General features: G+C 45.6%; 1 non-coding gene across 1 annotated transcript; it reads right to left on the bottom strand.

Moving 5' to 3' along the window:
• Window positions 1–686: 686 nt before the first annotated feature.
• TRNAK-UUU (transfer RNA lysine (anticodon UUU)) lies at window positions 687–759 on the bottom strand. The gene has a single exon. It is a non-coding gene; the product is annotated as a tRNA-Lys (tRNA).
• Window positions 760–16,746: the final 15,987 nt, after the last annotated feature.

Genomic DNA, 16,746 nt, shown 5'->3' with positions numbered 1-16,746 from the left:
TCGTGTTGATGGTGTGGCCGACAAGCGGCCTCGTGGAGCGTTCCGCCCTAGTGAGGGTTGATGGTCCACATGCGGCGCGCGGAATCGCCGTTGGCTGGTCACCTGATTTTCCGCAGAGCAGCTCCGCTCCGTAGCTGCAGCCGGTGCAGGGCTGGCAGGTGTGTTGGGTCGCACAGGTTCTTCCTACGGCCTCGTCGCCAGTGTGATGTCGGGCAGCCGATACACATGCAGCCTGACTGTGAGGATGGGGCCTTAATGGGCCGCGAGCAGCGCGCAGCGCAGCAGGGTCGCGGGCACAGAAGAGACACAACCACAGGGTTGGATGCATAAACCCGGACTGACGTTCTAATACCAGTTCCGGTGATACCTTTATTTCCGGTGTGTCACGTGGCCCGGCACTAACTGGGCACGTGACACCACAGGCGGGGTCATGTGAAATGGGCGGAGTTTGTGTGACTGTGGGCGGGGCATAAATCCTAGGAATGTTGATTTTCAAATGTAGGCAGGTATGGTTACGGGTAGTTTTCTGAGCGGTTTAAACTTAAAATGTGGCAGTCATGCCAACGACTGCAATTATATATTAACAAAACATACATCGGACGTGTATATGTATACCCTAAACGCCTCCCAAGTAGAAGTAGTAAGAATCCAATAATTTAAAAAAAAATAAATCAAAAAAACACAGCCGCCCGAACAGGGACTTGAACCCTGGACCCTCAGATTAAAAGTCTGATGCTCTACCGACTGAGCTATCCGGGCTCTGAAAACAGATGGTTTCAGGCGCTTATCTGCAGACAATGTAGGCGGCTAACGTGGAAGTAGCTGATCCTATAAGTAGTTGATCCTACTTCGATATATTTTCTCTTCTAGGTAATTTAACAACAGCCATTGATTTTGCTACTGAGCGTAGCCAGTCGTACAGTTAAACACAGACCGAAACCGGAAGTAACCCTGGTTTCTGCAACTTGCTCGCGCAATGGCTTTAGTGTCTTATTACCAAACTCTTCTTAGCATATGATGCTGCATATTTGTGTCATTTTTTTGGCGCGATGAATACCACCTTGCCATCCGTCACTTTAAAGTTTGGATCATGATACCTTTTAACACCGTAACACAAGTCGTTCGTTTCCAAATGTAGGCAAATACTATTTTCTTTCAGAGCTCGATGGAACGCTACGCACTAAAAGAAAAAACACTGCCGAAGCCAGGCACTACCTGACCTGAAGTGACTGGGTGTTGGAGAGGAGGAGCTGGGGGGGGGGCATGTGCACAGCGCTGGCCATTGGACCGGCTCTTGCTGGTCCGAGACCAGGCAACAAATGTCTGGCCAGACTCTGCCCTGACCAGGCTATACCGAGCCCCCAGATTCGCTAACTCAAGGTGGGAGCTCGGTGATCTAGTCTGCGCCACGGGAAGCAGTGGGCATGACTATAACTGGGAGGGGGCATGACTGTTGAAAGCAGGCTGTCTACATGCTAGGCACTTCCATAGAAGACCAAAAGTAATTTCCAAAATAAAACATGCTGATTGCATTCACCAATTTTCTTAGAATTTTTTTTATTTTTTTTGTCGGACTACCACACATACTCTATAATTTGTGTGCCCCTTTGTGTTTCATCACAGGCTATATTTATAAAGATGTTATATGCTTGTCAAACTGGTTAATCACAAATAAATGCTTCTGTTGTGCTGACAGCAGTTCTTAGGAAATTAAATTGTGGGTTCATGGGTGCTAATTTTTGATTTTCACTACAGGGGCAGACATACCCCCCACCTCCGCCCTGAATATAAGCAAGTGACCTGCCAAACCCATCCCCTGGCCAAACACATTTGATAACACTTATTTTTTATGAGTCATTGCAAAAAGTCATACGATTAACAACCAGTTTTGAATTTTTTTTAATTCCTAGCTGTGAGATCTGCAAACTTTAAGATGTGGAGGTCAAAGCTTTTACAACAAATACCAGTAAAGTTATGGCCGGTTTAAAAAGGCTGGAAAAAAACTCTACCAACTGAAATATGAAAGTAGGATATCCCATTTGAGCCAAGTCACACATTCCGCAACACCATCTAGTCACCATTGCTGGAAGTATATATCACTGAGGTCTTTAAACATCATCGCCACATCACAGCCCTGTCTCTATACTCTAGACTACACTTCTGGTTTTTCTCTTCACAATATTTATGTTGCAGATGTTGCTCTCCCTGGACTGCGTACACTCGATCTATATTGTCTTGCAGATACAACCTACATACCTGGCATAGCCGGATGAGTCTATGCCACACCAAAAGAGTGGAGTCTGCCATTTTATTTGTTCCCCTCACGTGACTTCCTCACTCTAGTGACAGGGCGTCCTAGAGGACTCCAGGGCGTCCTCCGTCACAACATCCCATCCCAAGTACAACAAATGATGTCAAATATTTGAAACATGTAACTCAATCTTCAATATAGTCTTGCAATTGACACAGATACACCTCCCCATTCTCGGAGAATATTGTCTCGGGCGGTTGTCACTTGGTTTTCAATCACATCTACAGAGTGTTTCATCATCTTGCCCAAAGTTCTCTAACATCGGATCATCTTCTCTTGCCCTAGCGATGTTGCACTCTTTCTGTGGCTCTTCACTCTGGGGACCCATACACTCCCGGTCCTCCGTAGATCTCAGAGAACTTTTGCAACAATGTCTTGCATGTTTACAAAGACCCAATGGATTGCACTTCAATGGAACCATCCGCCAAGACCAAGTAAAGAAGTGTGCCGGAGAACATAAAGTTACCCTGAGCAGGGTTGTTGCTAGGTCTGGAAAAGATCCGGGGCTATGCTAATGTCGGAACTGTCAGGACTCTGGGCTAGCTAGCCTTTTGGTTGCAGCCACCGAGCTTCTGTCCTGGGCTACAACCAAAAGTCCAGCACCCCCCTAGCAACGCCTCTGACCATGTGACAGTCAGTGACGTTAAGGACCCATTCCTGAGTGGGGATGCCTGGAAGTGTGTGGATTCAAATTACAACTGTACATTGGACCCCAGGTCCTTTTGGAAGGAGCCTCGTCGCAAAGACTGTTATTCATTCATTATGATACTTTTACCCAAGGACCATCCTGTTTAAGACATTCCTGATCTCCTCTTGGCATTACTTCATCCCCTCGCCAACAATGTTAATGAAAGGTGGTGAACATTTCATGTGTGTTCTGTGCTATCCATCTTGTGACACTGCACTTGCCATTCAAGGGAAAGTGCTCCATTTCATAGGGCTGCATGTCATTTCCACGACAGTAATCACTTACATTTGGAGGTGTCCCCCATACCTCTGCTTCCCCTTCACTACTGCCCCTACTACAACCCCCTCCAAGCCCCCTTTTTACCCCTTTACCCACAACTACTCGAAGTATTTTTGAAGTAATTACTTCAAAGTAGTTACTGGCGTGGAAACAACGGGAGACCATTTCATAGCACTGCCATTTCATATCAAATCAGCGCAAAGATTACTTACAAAAACCTCTGAGCCTGGGAGGCACCGATCCATGCAAGAGGCACGCATCATCCTTAATTGGATAACTGGATGGTTAACGCCCCCACCCTAGCAGAGATCATTATCGGCATAGTGGTGAACACCCTAAAGAAGGTCAGCCCAATATTGAACTGAGGGTAATTTGCTGTAATATTACAGGTCCTTCAGTTGAGCGGGCCTGCATTTTATCATTTAATTACTTGGTGTTTTATAAGGTATCCCAGGTATACAAGATGCTCCAGAGAGCACAAGAAACAAATGAGGGAAAAGGAAAGGAAGAGGCGACAAGGGAGAAGTAAATAACGAGTGCGCAAGCACTACTGACATTAAAAGTGCTAACAGGTAACATATGCCACTCTGGATGCACAACAACATTTGGCGAAGGCGATACAATTAAGCATAGTGAAGCTAGTATCAAAAGGCAGCAGGACCTCCATGGAGTTTAACCCAGATCAGGGAAGGACTCCCTGAAAATAAGTCTTGCTTTTCTGAATTTCACCTGATCAGGTTCATGTCGTAGCTCCACAGGAAGAGAATGCCAGGGCTCTGGGCCAGTAACACAAAACCTTCTTTTCCATATGTATTGAGATGATACGTAGCCATGTTCTTTGACGCCCAGAATCACAAGTGTCTTAGTGGTGAATATTTAGTGGACCAGTTGGGCAAGTATGCAGGGCCAATATTCCAAACTGCCTTCCCAGTAACACAAACCACCTTCAACTCAATCAATCAAGTTCCTTGAATGCACCAGGCATGTGGTGCTACTCTCTGAGATCAAGGGACTAGCCATATAGTCCTATTCTGAATGGCCCAAAATCATGCAATTACAAAGACCAATTTTGATATCACCAAGGCCTATATAATCTGGATCTTGAAATTAATTTCCAGGGCTAGGAGAAACTCATTTAGCATATTGAGGAGAAAGTGACACTTGCTCGTTGTGGCCGAGATATGGTTTTAAAGAAAAAAGGTTCTGATAAAGGATCTGGCTTATGTTTTTAACTTTCTCAATGGGTAGTGGGGCTGATTCCAGGACATAGTGTCACAGATTAGGCAAAAAGCTTACTATGATTAGGTCAGAGAGCAGGATTTCTGTCTTGTCCGGGTTGGGGTAAAGGTGACTTTACGAGAGGCATTTATGGGCCGCTGCTAGGCGGGCAATGCTTGTTAGGGATGTTAGTGTCCAGATAATTTCTGATCTGCTTATTTTTTGTACACAAGTGAAACAGAATCTGGAACTGGTCCAAAACATGGGTTAGAGGGAGGGTACAGATATTAAACAGCCAAGGCAAGAGTGATGAACCTTGGGGCATGATACATGTGAAAGTGTTTGGTTTCGATTTGAAATCCCCCCATTTCACTCCAGCTGTTCAGCCTTCCAGGAAGGAGGATATCCATTTGAAGGTGATTCCATTAGCGCAGATGATTATTGTGGCGGATAGCAAGTTTGATAGACCAATTGTGCCTTAGGACACAGAAAGGTTTAGGATAATAATCACCATTGATCGCTTTGAGTCCAATATCTGGGGGATATCTTTCCTTGAGTCCAGAACAGCTGCTTCATTACTTCTTCCAAGTTAGAAACCCGACTGCTTATCATGGAATAGGGTAAGGTATTCACTATCCTTTTGAAGTTGGTTGGTCAGTATCTTCTTATAGTGACCACTGCCACAGCAGGTAGGTTATATTATATTTATTCTTGTATAGTTTCCCTATAAATAGCTCTACCAGATTTTCTCCCTCTCTATCACTCCGTCCCTCCAATCTTCTTCAGTTGATTCCCACGCTCCACATCCATGCCTCCATTCCACTTCTGAAATTTCCCGGAATACTACACTTCTCGATAAGCTTAGCCTTGCGGGGGTGGATTGAAGTTGGGCAGTAGTTAGACAAGACTGTTGGATCACTGCTTTTTTTCTTCTGGAGACAGGTGATGATTGCTTATCAAGGAAGGCCAGGAGGATCCCAGTGGGCAGAGAAGCATTACACAAAGATGTGCGTGGGTTACTTAGGAATGAGATAACTGCATTGCACAGGGTGCCTTTACTTTTAAATGTTTTCATGAAATTGAAGGTTTTCAACATATCTTCCAAGTTAATGTCGCAAACATATTAAACAATGAAGATAGTGTACTTCTGGGTGTAAGGAATGGGTCTGCCCGAGTCGGTTTAGCTATGGAATTCCGAATGCCTTTTACCATATAGGTGAAAACGGTAGCCATATTATCCGCTCAGAGTTGCAGGTGTTTGGGTAGGATTGGATAGTTCCTTGGAAGGCTGTCTTTTTATGTTGAATAGGATATCTGTAATTTGAGGTGTGCTGCACAAGAATGGGAGGATATGAGATGTTTAACCAGATACATTCCAGTTTCCTTCCTTTCTCGTTCCATAGGGGATAGTTGAAGGTTACACCATTTAAAGGTAAACCATCTGCTCATGGCCTTACATGGGGATTTCAGTGGTTTGGTTATCAGAGGAGCCAAAATGGCCATGGTGCAGGTGATTGACACATGCAAATCAAGCAGCACAGTTTCTGGGTTGTGTAGACCTCATGGCTTAGAGAGCACACTCGAAAAACCCTCCAAAGATACTTTCACTTGAGTCCAAATGTAAGAGGGCTTCACAAAGCATCTTATTAAGTATTATTTTGGAGTTCTGGCAATAGGAGAAAACCTGTATGAGGACATGATATGACCAAAAATGGTGAATGGACTTGGGATCAGAGACTGAACAGTTACATAAGAGCGTGACATCTAGTGTGCAACCATGTTAGTTGCTGGACCTTGAATATAGAGCTTGAAGCCGATACTGCTCATGATCCTGTCCATTCTCCTTATTGTTAATCGATATATTGGGTCACCCAACATAAGGATCTCATCTGCCACCTTGCAGGTCAAGCTCATGAGCCTGTTCCATTGCAGAAGGAAAATAAGGTTGTGGCCAGGGAGTATTCAGGCAATGATGACTAGAATGCAGGTGCTGATATCAAAGTTGATGTTGATGCAGGAATTGTGACCCTCCCAGAATCCAGAATCCTCAAGCATCATTGCCATCCATGCAAATTGTTGGTGGATCCACAAGCCACAGCTAAACTGTGGCTCATATCTGAAGGCAATATGGTAGATTCCCCCTACATGGGACCCACAGCACATCTTCACCTTCAATCAATAGCATCTCACATTGTAGATCATTGCGGCCTGTGTCTCTAAAAGTTGGACACTCTCTTGCCCCTCAGCCACTGCCCCTCTTAAGGAAGCAATGGGATGGTGGTTGCACAATTGCAATGCGAGGAAAGGCATTCTAGGTCCCCCTCTTCTGCCATTGCTGAGACCAACTGGTGCCAGCAGAAAGCGGGGGAATGGCAAATTGGGGCAATCATTAGCTCAGGGCAATGTGAGAAACACAGGATATCCAACCGGACGGAGCTGGTAGGGATTGTCAGAGTTGTCCAGTGGGTTTCCCCCCTACCTCCACAAAAACAGCTAGTGAAAATAAAAACAGATGGCAGAGTGGCCATGCTATATGTAAACTGGGGCGGGGGAGGGATTCGAAAGCGGGTGAAACAAGTCAATTTCACTGAAGTGGCTTGCATTACAACTGGGGAAAAGAGCAGAGGGGCATTTACTTTTGTTACACGCAGTAGACCTCATAGGGACAGAGAATTAAGCAGCAGTGTTCTGTACGGTTTGCCTCGAGTTTCAATGCAAACCTATGGAGCTTCTGCTCTAGAACCTCAGATCATCTAGCCCGGGCAATAGATTCCAGGATACTCAGTTGGCCAAAGGGTCTCTTATTTGCCATCTCTCCCTTTCCCATGATGATGGCGGTGCTAATGAAAATCATGAGAGAAAGGGCGGTTCAAAAGGAAATCATGAGAGCATCATGTTAGTCCCATTATGGCCCAGACAAGCCTAGTTCCCAATGTTGATGTGGGAACCACAATTGATCCTCCCTCCCTCCCCTTGCCAGATGAATTTCCCTTCTCTCCAATCAGAAATGGGATCCCCCCTGATCTCCTCAGTTTATATATAGATTGAAAGGGGGCATACATCAGAAGGATTTTGGATAGGGGTCTAGCAGTAGAAATTCAAAGCTTCAAATGTCAGACTACTCTTCAGTCTTAATGGAAGACATTCCAACCATGGTGCAAAAGTAAATCCACTCCTACATTTGCAGAGTTCTAGCTTTTTACACAGTGGGATTGAACTAGACCCTTCAGTGGTAATTTTAAGAGTTCAATGGACAGTGATCCAAGCAGGTAGGGAACCTTGGTGGGAACTATCCAAGTTTTTAATTGCACAGTTTTGAGCTGGTGAGGCCCCCAATTAAGACAATGCTTCCTCGCTGGGACCATCCGTGCATTCATCAATCCCTCCTTTTCCCACCATTTGAACCATTAGAGGAAGTCCTGTTCAGTTTCCTTTTCTGGAAGGTTACCTTCTTCATAGCGGTTACATTAGCACATTGACTGGGATTACTACAATAACTATCAACCTCCCCGCCTTCTCTAAGAGTCCTAGATGGCATGTTGTTTCCTTGGAAAGGTCCATCCTTCTTGCCTAAGGTACTAGATTAATTTCAAATCAATAAGGAGATTTACCATGAAGCATTATTTCCCTTTTCCTCTTCAGAGAGAGAACTATTGCTTCATACTTTAGAAGTGTTCATCTACCTCGATAGGGTGGCCAACTTCGGCAAATCTGATTCTCTACTGAACCCATGTAGTGCAGTCAGACAGGGACCAAATCCATCTGCTCTCACTCTAAGCAGATCAATCAGGGGAACCATTATGATAGCCTAAGCTCAGGCACAAGTCACTCTACCTCCATTGGCACAGGGAAAATCAACCAGGGGAGTTGTTGCCTCGTAGACAGGGACGAACGACATCTCATTACCAGATATTGCACAGGGGCAACATGGTCTTCTCCCCAAAACTTTATTTCTCATTATATAATGAGGCCGGTTGGTGAACCAGTCCCATCATTTGGAGGTGTTTTATCTGAAGCCATGTCATACATATTTTTGGTACAGATATATTATACTTGAATATCATTTAACATAGTTTGTATGTTTGCATCATTCATTGACTTCTGAGTTTCATTTTGCAGCTCCGTATGTCTAGGCTTTAATATTCCTTCATAAAGTTAATTAATGGCACAAAGTAGTAGGGTGAAGGAGTAATGCCCTGGTTTTTGGTGTTTCCCAGGGGTCCAACTTCTCTCCCTGGCTGTTCAACCAATACCTGGCACTTCTTGCCCACTGCATTGCTGCTCTCTGCCCCAACTTTCAGTGTTATGCGGAAGACACTCAGCTCATTTTCAGGCTCCCTTCAGCCACCTCCTTCTCTCATCTCTGATAGTCTGTTCGCCATCCAGGAGTGGTGTGCCACCAATGATTTCTGCCTCAATGTCAGTAAGACTGAGATTCTCCTCATCGGAACACCTGCTCCCTCCTTTCCTGTCACTCTCTGGCTGGCCTCTCTTGACCTTCTTCCTGTTCCCGGGGTCATCTTTGACTACTCACGTTCCTTCTCTCCTCACATCTCTGGCATCTCTAAGAAGTCACACTTCCAGTTGCACCCCCTCAGAGGTATTCTTCCTTTCCTCTCCTTCCCCCAGAAGCTCAATGTCTCCAGAGCTCTGGTTCTCCCTAGACCTCTGCAACTCATCCAAAACAGGACTGCAAGACTTGTCCTAGGCCTCAAGCCCAGGGATCGTATCTCTCCAGGACTGAATTCTCTGCACTGGCTCCCAGTGGCGGCGAGTTCAAAACCCTCTGCATTGTCCACAAGGCCTTCCGGGGCCTGGGACCTCAATACCTTCAACTCTCTTTTCCTAAATATCTTCCTTCTCGAGCTCTTCGCTCATCCGCCTCCAACTCCCTCAGGGTTAGTCGCTTCTCCAAGCAGCAAGTTGGTGGTAGATCTCTTTCTTCTGCTGGTGCCTCCCTCTGAAACAGCCTCCCTGCCTCTCTGAAAATTGAGGAGAACCATCTCCGGTTCCGGAAGCACCTCAAGACCTTCCTCTTTGCTTCTGCTTTCTCGCCTATTCTCCCCTACTGATCTCCTGGCTGAATCTGAAACTGCACTGGTTACCTGACTACCTTCTGATCTCGGGCCCAGGTCCCTACCCCACCAGTTGCACACCTGCACTGCCCCCCACCGGAAACCCTTGCACTCAGGGACTGTTTCTGTAACCCTACAGCCCCTACTAGCACTTGACACCTGATGTCAGCACTTATCCTCACACTTTTATTTATTGTCTTTATTTTACTATTATTCTATGTACTGCACTGCCCCTGCCCTTTCTCCCTGCACTTTTACCCTTCCCCCTCCCTGCACTTGCGCAATCTCAATGTCACCTGGCCTAGTAGGATCGTTGTCTATATCTTCCCTCTGTTTCCCCTCCCTTGCCTCGTTGCGCCTTGAAACACTTGTGTATAGGCGCGTTATAAATGCCATATCATATCATACATGGGAAAATCAGCATCACGCAAAGTCCTACTCTTCGCCTTCACATACATGACATCCCGTCCCCAATGGGGATGGGCATCAAGGCACTTCTAAAGGCGGTTTGGGTACGGACAGAAAGAGATTGGGGATAACAGCCTCTTTAGGTCAAAGGGGTTAATGGGCGGTCCTTGAAGAGGCCACATTTTCAAAAACATATCCAGAGGGTAGAGGACAAAGGTGCTGCAGATTGGACATCTTTCATAAAGTAAATTAATGTGACTAGGAAGAGTAGGACTCAAATGAAGGCAAAATACCACATATAATTAAGTTATTCCCAATGTCATTTGGTTTGTGGTATGCAAAGTTCCCTTTTTCACAGACGAGGGCCCTCACCTGACTGGCAGTAGGGAGGCTACCTTGTTGGTGGCAGATTCTAGTTTTCGGTAAGGCCCACAGTCCTTTAATCATGTTCCCTTATGTGGGATGGCCTACTGGCCATCCCAAAGAAAATCTGATAAAATCTGCAGGTAGACTTTGTGCCCCACGAGTAACTCAGGATAAATGTAGTCCTGCTTACTGTTAAGAAGCAGGATATATGGGTTTCTTTTGTTGTTGCCTGGAACATCTCCGGAAGCTTTGCCGAATAAGCGAATGTTTTGGTCGAAGAAGTTACTATACTGTTCGTCTGGAAGAAATGAGATGTACTTAGTCCAAAGCGACTAGGTCCCTTAAAATTGAAATAATGAATGTGAGTGATTGGAGCAGAAAAGCAACATAACACTCCCTCACAAAAGAAAAAGTTACTCACCGTAGTGACCTCTGAACTCTTAGTCCATAGTCCCCTTTCCTATGGGAGTCTATCATATGGGGACGGGACCAGTACATTTTTGTACATCACAAAAGTAAATTTCCCCTTTAAGAAGTTTAGGTTGCACAGTAGGCTGCACAGCGTGTGTGTGGCTAGCCCCGCTGACTCCGCCTAGTGGCAACACCCGTCAGTCCTTGCATCAGCTAAACAAGACATCTGACTAACAGCCTAATTAATGGGGACGGCGGGCTGGGCATATGAAGAAAAGGGGGCTAAAAGTACAGAAGTCACTACAGTGAGTAACCTTTTCTTACTCTTACATCCCGTCCACTTTTCTCCATACTTATTGGAGATTACATAGCACTAATCCCCTTGGGAGGCTGCCAATAATCTAGTACAACAGGTTCTGTAGCACTGCCCGGCCAAACATGGCATCAGCTCTGGCCGAAGTGTCCATAAAGTAGTGTTTGCGAAAAGCAAATGGCAAAGACCAAGTTGCTGCCTCACTGATGACATCCCCTAGGATGTTCCTTTGGAAAGCAATAGCTGTAGACTTAGCCTTGACTGTATGGGTGTGCAAGTCCTTGGGTACTGATTTGTTCTGTAGTTTGTACGCTTCAGCGATGTAGGAAACAATCCATATTGCTATTGTAGCTTTTGATGCCTGAAGGCTGGTCTGCTGACCGCCAAAGGACACAAACAAGCTTTCTGATTTTCTATAATAGTTTTTCGTTCTAAATAAAATGTGAGTGCCTGCCGAACATCAAGTGTATGCAGAACTCTTTCCCCGTCCGTCTACGGGGATGGAAGAAATGTAGGCAAAATGATCTCCTGGTTAAAGTGAAAAGATGATACTACCTTAGGTAAAAATGTAGGGTGAGTCCTTATTACCATTTTGTCCTTGTGAAATGTGATATATGGCTCTGTCGCAGACAATGCTTGAATCTCGCTAATTCTTCTAGCGGAAGTAATGGCTACTAAAAAATGACCTTCCAAGAAATCAGCTTTATAGCTGCTGCTGACATGGGCTCCAATGGCTTATGTGAAATCCCTGCCAATACAAAATTGAGGTCCCATACTGGGTGAGGCTTAGCCACTGGTGGGTGAAAATGCAGTAAGCCCTCAAAGTGTCTCTTTATAACAGGGTTTGACATGGATATATTGAGTCCTGGAGAGCTGACAGAAGCACCTATAGCAGATAGGTATGTACGACAAAAATGTATACTAATGCCTGTTGGAGCCAGATGAGACAGAAAAGAGAGAACGCTATCCAATGAAGGATGAAGAGGGTTAAGTGACATCCAGAAAGAGAATCAAGTCCACTTACTCTTATATTGTGACCTTGTAGATTGCTTTCAGGCATCCTGCATGATGAGGAGATTGTGATCGGAAATACCTAATCCAGCAAAGCGTATCTGCCCAGGCAGCTATGTTCAGAGATGTTAGGGAGGGATGAAGCACTTGCCCCCCCTGCTGAGAGAGAAGATCTTGCAGTAAAATCCCTGCATGCTGAGGAGAAGCAGGCACGAGTACCAAATCCTGGTCAGCCAGTTGGGAGCTATCAAAATTAGAATGCAGTTGGTTGCACTTTTGAATTTTGACAGTATCCTCGGAATCAAAAGTAACAGGGGAAACGCATAACATGCTTTTCCTTCTCAAGGCATCTCTAGTGCCTCCCCTAAAGACGCCGGATCCTGTCCCGGAAGAGATGCAAACTCAGACACTTGCAGTTGTGTGATGTCGGGAAAAGATCCATCCAAGGAGGACCCCATGCTATAAAAATCTCATGTAGAATGGATTCCCTCAACTCCCATTCTTAATTGCAGTGAGAAAGGCGGCTTAATGTGTCCACCGCTATGTTGAGTTTTCCAGCTAAACGAACGGCATGAAGAGAAATCTGGTGCTGAACTGCACACTCCCAAATTTGAATGGCTACATGACACAGAGCTGGAGATCTTGTTGCCCCTTGCTTGTTTATATAAAACATGGCAGTCATCCTATCGGTCTTCAGAAGAACCCTTGAATTCTGAATTAGGGGTAGGAAAGACTTGAGTGCTTTGAAACTCACTAGTAATTCCAGCGCATTGATATGGTATTGGCTCTTTGTAGGAGACCCCAGAGCATTAGTCTGAACTTGCCCCAGTGTAGCACCCAGCACATTAATGACAAATCTGATGTTATGGTGTGCACACGAGGAGCATCCTGAAATGGAACCCCTTGTTGTAGATTTATGTTGGCGTTCCACCAGAGAAGTTCCTGCCTCAATTCAGGGGGAATCCGATATTCTTCAATTGTGGACCCCCCTCTTGATCCGATGACTACAGTAGATGATGCTGGATTTTCCTCATCTTGAGACGAGCCAAAGGGTGAGCCAAGATAGATGCCACCATCAGGACTAGGAAGAGCTGAAACTACCGCACTAAGGGGCCATTTCGACTGAGAAAATGAGCAATGGAATTCTTTATGTCCTGAATTCTCGGCAGTCTGTGAAAAACTCTGCCCACACTGGAGTGCCATCTGAATCCCATGAAGGTGATATCTTGTGTCGGGTGTAGGCAAGACTTGTTGTGATTTACTGACAGACCCAGTCAGAAAAGCAAATCTAGCAATAGATGCAGAGCCACTGACGCCTGCTGGCATGAGTCTTGGACTAGCCAGTCATCCAAATAGGGGTATTTATGAATCCCCTGTGCTCTGAGGAGCGCCACTATGGGGCTCATACATTTTGTAAAAACTCTGGAGGCTGTGTTGAGCCCGAATGGAAGAACTTGTTATTGGTAATGATGTTGGCCGAAAGAGAACCTCAAACATTTTATGCACAGAATATATTGGAACATGGAGATGAGTGTCCTTCAGATCCACTGTGCAGAGTCATTCTCCCTGGTGTAGTTTATTGCGAAAATGGACTTGCATAATCATCCTGAATTTCTCTAGTGGAAGGGAAACATTTAGGAAGGAAAATTCAAAACGTCTGAGGCCCACCTAGCTATTCTTGGGAACAGTGAAGAGGCGAGAGTAAAAGCTACGAGAGCAGGGATTTTTTCTATCGCTCTGGTGTCAAGAAGGTTAGAAATCTCTTGAAAGAGAGTGGCTGAAACTAGCTGAATGAGAGGAGAGGAAGGAGGAGGAAGGGTGGAATGGGTAACTGGTACCGCCTAGAGACTACAATAGGGTCCATGAATCCTGTGAAATGGTACGCCAAGTCTGGAGGAAGTCCGAGATTCTGCCTCCTACTGGATCGGAGTGGATCTGGACGGATATCTCATTGTTTCTTGGGCTCCGATGATGCAGCGGTGAAGAGGGAAAATAATCCTCTATTGTGGTTCTCTGCTGTTTTGTTCGCTGTGAACTGGGTGATCTATTGGGCTGTCAGCCCTTTTTTTTGTGGTAGCCACAAAATTCAGCAAAACTTTTGCCCTTGAAATCAGACTGGCCCTGTCTAGATGATGCTCGAAAAGGCTTCTGATGAGCTTTAGTGAGCACTTTCCGCAATTTTGCAGTTAGGGTGGAGCTTTTTTCATATTCAGCTCGTAATCTGTGGATGAATGGAATAAGTCATTACCCTCAAAGGAAAGGTCTAAGATTTTGTCCTCTACATCCTCGCTGTTTACCTCAAATCTACTCCTATGCTGATAGCTCTTGTGGCTGTATCAATGTGGTGAGCAGCAGATTCTCGCAAATTGTATGCTTGAAAGCCGCCATTCTCTCTTGAGGAAGATATTGTTGAAAATCAGCGATTTCTAACCATACCTATGGTTAGCGGCTGACAGGAGCGTGTATGAGTTTACCTGTCTTAAATGAAGGGACGATTTAGCGTAAACCTTTTTTGCCGTATGATTCCAGCAACTTATATTCCCCTCAGAGAGGATTAAAACTTTGTGTACTGAGGGCACGCCCACAAACGCTCATGCAGAAAAAATCAAACCCGCTAGGGAAAGAAGGGCAAGAGATTCTTGCAAGGATAACAAGTTTTAATCACACAAAAAATAGGTATGCCAGCAAAAAAACTCTGCTGCCCAAGAACATTCTGCTGAAAAATGGTAGAAGCAGAATGTTATAAGGAAACAAATCGTCATCAGTGACGTAAACATATACAGTACAAAGCCGCGTGGCTGTTTGGCGAGACCCTACACATGGTCGGCCCCCTCAATAGGATATGCCGGGCAATTGGCCCCATCCCTGTCCATCTGTCTTCCATCAAATGGGGTCTTCTAGGCTCATCATCTGCAGGGAACCAAGGTCTAGTTTGCAATTAGTTACTATGTGAGACAATGCTACTCTATCAATATGGCGTGCACCTGGGAGGATTGGGAACGGGCACAGTGGGAGGCTTAAGATCACGCTGATCCTCATATTCTTCACTCATTCTGTATCGCACTATCCGCACCCAAGGCTTCCACCCTCGCTTTGGACTATAATTTATTCCACCCTATATCTTGCATTACAAATCTTAACATTATGAAGTCAGGTGGAATGGTCGTATTCTTATAGATATTTTATGGCCAGTGGGTTTATGGTTGTGGTCTGGGGTCACCTACTATCATGGAATTCAGGGGTCTTGGGTCGGGATAGTTGTGGGTGTTATAACTCATGTTTGGCCGGGTGGGGGTCAGAGGCCTGCTTTAGCATGGCTGTGATAAACGCTTTTGAAACACCAATTGATACCATCATCATTGCGTTACTAGGCACTGCTTTCGGACAACAGCAGAGTCCCATTTGTCAGGGGCAGAAGATGACCAAAATGAACATGATAAGAGAGTACCAGCATCTTTACAATGGGCCTCATTCCGAGTATGGAGGTAATCAGCGTCATGACTACCTCCAATACCGGTACCGAGTCCGCCCTGGTTCAATGGCGACTTACCGGTCTATTCTGACCTTTGTGGGACCGGTAAGTCCCCATTGAATAAGCCATTCCCCATTCCCATTTGAGCCCCCTTAGGGCTCAATGGGAAGGCGCTAATAACGGTACTGCAAATTGCGGTACCGTTATTAGCTCTAAAGTCCCTTAATGGGTCCCTTCCTTAACGCCTGGTTTTACCAGGGCGCAAAGGGATTACCGGCACCGGTGTCCTTACCGGTGCTCGGTATCCCTTTGTGCCCAACTCGTAATGAGGGCCAATGTCTCTCTCCTAACCAGGGCGGGGGCCCAATCGAAGGCCAGATCAAACCAGTACCCCCCTTCTATTCCTCCTTCTTTCTTCATGCGAGCACCTAGTCCATGTACTGCTGCAATTATATTGAGATAATGACCTGTTCTCTGTGTCTTCTGGGGGCATGAATGTGCAGCAAGAATGCCCAATCTTGCAGCAAACAACTCCTTCCATCGCCATCAGCATGTCGAGCACACACCTATTCTGCATCGTCATCAGTCTTGGTGCTCTCAGTTTGATCTTTATGACGTTGAATCCATGTTCAGTATCATTTGCCAGCTGGACTAGTTCTCAGTGTACGATTTGCAGCCACTTGGCATTGGTTGCTGCTTATATGCCAGGTAGCAGAAGTTAGGCAACATTTTTTTCAACAAGCTGAAAAGTTGGCATTCATCTGAGACCTCGGCGAGCAGTGCAGATGAGTCTTTGGAGAAGTAGTTCAACCTCTTTCTCGTACTTCTCATTCCAGGCAGGATGCAGAACTCAGGTGTTGGTAGGGAGTTTTGCTCTTCGAATGTTGAAGCAACGGTTAGGGCGGTATCTGTGATCGGCCCCCCTTTCAGGTGTTACTCTGGGACTACTAATTGCACTGAGTGCAATGTGGCTAACCAACAATAGCCCCTCCAGGATGGAGGGAGGTGCAAGTATGCTTGTTGGCCACAGACCCACTAATATTCAGTCACTGCTGCTGTGCTTTCTTTCAGGTCTGGAATCAACAATGTTTTGTTACATCGTTTGTTGAAGACAGATCCCTCACTGTGGAAACATAGTTCATAAGTCTCTTCTCTGTGCACGTTTACTGGCTTTTCCATTGCCACGATACATGT

The sequence above is a fragment of the Ambystoma mexicanum genome, chromosome 10, assembly GCF_040938575.1.
Source record: "Ambystoma mexicanum isolate Mex_15411 chromosome 10, UKY_AmexF1_1, whole genome shotgun sequence".
In the NCBI taxonomy this organism is placed as follows: Eukaryota; Metazoa; Chordata; class Amphibia; order Caudata; family Ambystomatidae; genus Ambystoma; species Ambystoma mexicanum.
Note: the sequence above shows the minus strand (reverse complement) of the source record. Positions and strands in the feature narration are given on the sequence as shown.